The sequence below is a fragment of the Camelus ferus genome, unplaced genomic scaffold (genome assembly GCF_009834535.1).
Source record: "Camelus ferus isolate YT-003-E unplaced genomic scaffold, BCGSAC_Cfer_1.0 contig385, whole genome shotgun sequence".
NCBI lineage: Eukaryota > Metazoa > Chordata > Mammalia > Artiodactyla > Camelidae > Camelus > Camelus ferus.
The window spans coordinates 727100-730946 of record NW_022589126.1 but is presented as its reverse complement, the minus strand read 5'-3'; the positions used below and the strand labels follow the sequence as shown (position 1 = coordinate 730946).

The window sequence follows — 3847 nt, the reverse complement described above, 5'->3', positions numbered from 1 at the left end:
AGCAAGAAATGTTAGCAAGAGTTTGGAGAAACTGAAGCCTTATACACTGCTGGTGGGAATTCAAAATGGCATAGCCACTAAGGACAATGCTTTGGTGGCTCCTCAAAAAGTGGAGCATAGAGTTAGCCTATGACCTAGCAATTCTGTTTCTAGGTGTCCATCCAAGAGTATGATCAAATCAAAATACACATAGCAACGTTATTCATCATAAGCAAACAGTGGGGACAATCAAATGGCTATTGACAGACGAATGCATAAATAAAATGAGGTGCAGACAGACATGGGGTGTTATTTTCTCATAAAAAAGAGTGAAGCACTGATACAAGCTACATCATAAGGAAACCCTGAAAAAGCTATGAGGGTCTAGCTCAGGGGTAGAGCACGTGCTTAGCGTGCACGAGGTCCTGGGTTCCATCCCCAGTGCCTCCATTAAAATAAATAAATCACGGTACAGGATGGACTCATACTATAATAAAGGTGTTAAAAAAAATAGATAGATAAATAAATCAATACACCTAGTTACCTCTTCCTACCAAAAAAAAACTTAAAAAATTTTTTAATTAAAAAAATGAAAGAACCCAAACACAAAGCACCATGCCTTGTGTGACTCCATTGTAATCATTCCACTTGAAATGTCCAGAATAGGCAAATCCACAGACACAGAAAGGACATTGGTGGTTGCCAGTGGCTGAGAGGGAAGGAGACAGGGAGTGACTGCTGAATGGGCACAGGGTTTATTCTGGAGGTGATGAAAACAGCCTGGAACTCGACGGCAGGGATGGTTGCACAACAGTGTGAATATAATAAAAGCCACCGAATTGTACACTTCAGAATGGTTTAACAGTGAAATGTGTGGATGGAACCTTGATTTTTTAAAAATCCAAACTTCGATGTCAAATGAATTAACCTTGAAAAGCCAGTGAAAGTTTAGAAAAAGAACTAAGTAAACTGACTTGACTTGGCAAAAACATAAAGGCTTATTTACAACCCATGCTAAGTTTGTTAATTACATAACCGATGTTGATTAAGACAATATGGAGATGGTGTAGGGACAGACAGATACATCAACAGAACAGAAATAAACTCGTGAAAGAATGAGTCCTTGGCATATAATAGCAAAGGCATCATAAATCATGCAAAAAGAGGAATTCATTTATTAAATCACATTGGGACAACTGGCTTTCCATAACAGAAACAATAAAGTTCCATCAATGACACCATACTCCAAAATAAGTTCAAGATGTGTTACAAAGGACGGAACTTGAAAAAGAAAAAACTTTTAAATACTTAGAAGAATATATAGAAGAATTTCTTTGTAATTTCAATTAAGGATGAGATTTCTTAAATTAGACCACAAAAGTAGTTAAAAAAAACTGAAAAAATATGACTCCATCACATTAAAATAACACAATAAATTGTACCATAAATAGAAACTAACCTACAGGCTTGCCGACTTAGAAAAGAACTTCATAACCTATTTAACAGGAAAGCTGTGTTTCTGTGCATTCATACAGTGGGATATTATCCTGTCTTTACAAAGAAGGAAGTCTTGCCATTTGAGACAACACGGATGAAACGGGTGGGCGTTACGTTAAGTGAAATAAGCCAGACGTAGAAAGACAAGTACTGTCCGACCTCATTTATATGTGGAATCTAAACGAGCTGAACCCACAGAAACAGAGAGCGCGTTCATGGTGGTCGCCAGGGGCTGGGGTGGGGGACACTGACTGGTGAAAGCATACAGACTTCCAGTTACAAACGAGTAAGTTCTTATGATCGACTGTGCAGCACGGCAACTACACCTGACAACACGATTGTGTAACCGAAATTTGCAGAGAGCAGAACTTAAAAGTTCTCACCAAAAAATTACAAGGAAAATGTGGGAGGTGATGGCTGTCTTGGCTGGCTCACTGGGGCACTCCTTCCACAAAGTGTACTTACACCCAGTCATCCCTTTGCACACTTCATTTTTTCTTTTTTGCACCGTTTCTGGACGTACTGCAATGACAGGTCGATGTGTGGAGTGGACGGAGCAAAGTCTTATTCCAACTCCCTGCTCCAAAAATCCATTTAATATATTGTCCTTGGATAGAGGACGTGTCAGATATTAAACTGACAAGAACAGATTCTACACTTGATCTCAGCCAAAAGGAGGAAAAGCGATACTTTGTACGTTTAAAATGTCTTACAATTTTATTTGTCAATTATATGTCAGTAAAGCTGGGGGAAAAAAACCCAGAAAAAGTATTACAAGCCGGAATACATGTTTATATACATAAGTTCACACAGCAGCAAGAACCCACAGCACAGACATATTCTCAAATAGTCAAACTGTCACAGAGTAAAACAAAAAATGCACCAAAGAGGAAAGACGATGAGCAATTGATGACGGGAAGACAGCTAGCTTCACTAAGTTATCAGAGAAATGCTAATTCAAGTATAGGAAGTTCAGGTCCATAACCACGAGGTTGAGGATTTTAACAAGTCTGACTACTCTGAATCCTGTTAGAATGCTTTCAATTTAAGTTAGAAATAGAACAGAAAAGAAAATCCAAAAAAGGTTGACTTAATAGCAAGGAAAAGTGTTACTGGACGTGTGACACCTGAACGTATGTGACTTTGGGTAAGTTGTCCTGTCCCCCCACTGTCTACCGTGTTCAAAATAAGGCCGATAAGAGCTGTTCTGATACAAATGATTGGAAAGATTAAGTGCACTGTGATGCCTAATATCTGTGAAGAATTCTTGGCTGATTATAAATTATTGTAGAATGTAACTCATCGAGGTCTGTGGTGTTCCACACTACTTTCCACGGCTACCTGCAGGTCTGACTTGCTTCTTTCTGTCTCTTCGGAGCTTCTAGCGACGGGCTGGAGTACGCAGGAAGTTAGGGAGAGCTGAGTCTTTCTTCCTTCCTTCCTTCCTTTCTTTCTTTCTCTCTCTCTCTCTCTCTTCCTCCTTCTTTCTTTCTTCTCTTTCTTTCTTTCTTCCTTCCTTCCTTCCTTTCTTTCTCTCTCTTTCTTTCTTCCTTCCTTCCTTTCTCTCTCTTTCTCTCTCTTTCTTTCTTCCTTCCTTCCTTTCTTTCTCTCTCTCTCTCTCTCTTTCTTCTTCCTTCTCTTCCTTTCTTTCTTTCTTCTCTTCTTCTCTTCTTTCTTCTTTCTTTCTTTCTCCCCCTCTTTCTTTCTTTCTTTCTGTTTTTTAATTGAAGTACAGTCAGTTTGTAACACTGTATCAATCTCTGGTGCACAGCACCATGTCCCAGTCATGCATATATATATATATATATATTTGTCTTCATATTTTTTTCCATTAAAGGTTATAACAAGACATTGCGTATAGTTCCCTGTGCTTTACAGAAGAAATCTTTTTTTCCTGTTTTTATATAGTGGCTAACATTTGCAAATCTCAAACTCCCAAATTCGTCCCTTCCCACCCTCTTTTCCTGGTAACCATGAGACTGTTAACTAGGTCTGCAAGTCTGTTTCTACTTTGTAGGTGAGTCCACTCATTGTACTGATTTTTGTTTTACTCTTTACAACCTTTTCGTATTCACTGTTCAGTAACCAGTCTGCGAGATGGCGTGTCTGTTTCTCAGGAAGCTGTTAGAAGGAGCCTTCGGTAGCACTTCACGTGGGGGAAAGGTACTTTGGGACTTTGCCGCCATCGTGTGGATATTAGGTTTACTATATGTGAAGAAAGCACATGCCTTTAAAAAAAAAAAGATGTGTTGAGCCTTTAGGTTTATTTCAGGACTTCTTATCCTGGGTCCCTTCGACTCCCCAGCGTGACTTTACAGGACCCCAGAACCTCCTGAAAGCGTGTGTAAATTCTCTATGGGCGCGGGTGTGT

The 3847-nt window shown here is 39.3% G+C and overlaps 1 non-coding gene across 1 annotated transcript; it reads right to left on the bottom strand.

Annotated features, from left to right (window-relative positions):
• Window positions 1-1973: 1973 nt before the first annotated feature.
• On the bottom strand, window positions 1974-2164 carry LOC116662592. Its single transcript, XR_004318577.1, has one exon. It is a non-coding gene; the product is annotated as a U2 spliceosomal RNA (small nuclear RNA).
• Between the last annotated feature and the right edge of the window lie 1683 nt (window positions 2165-3847).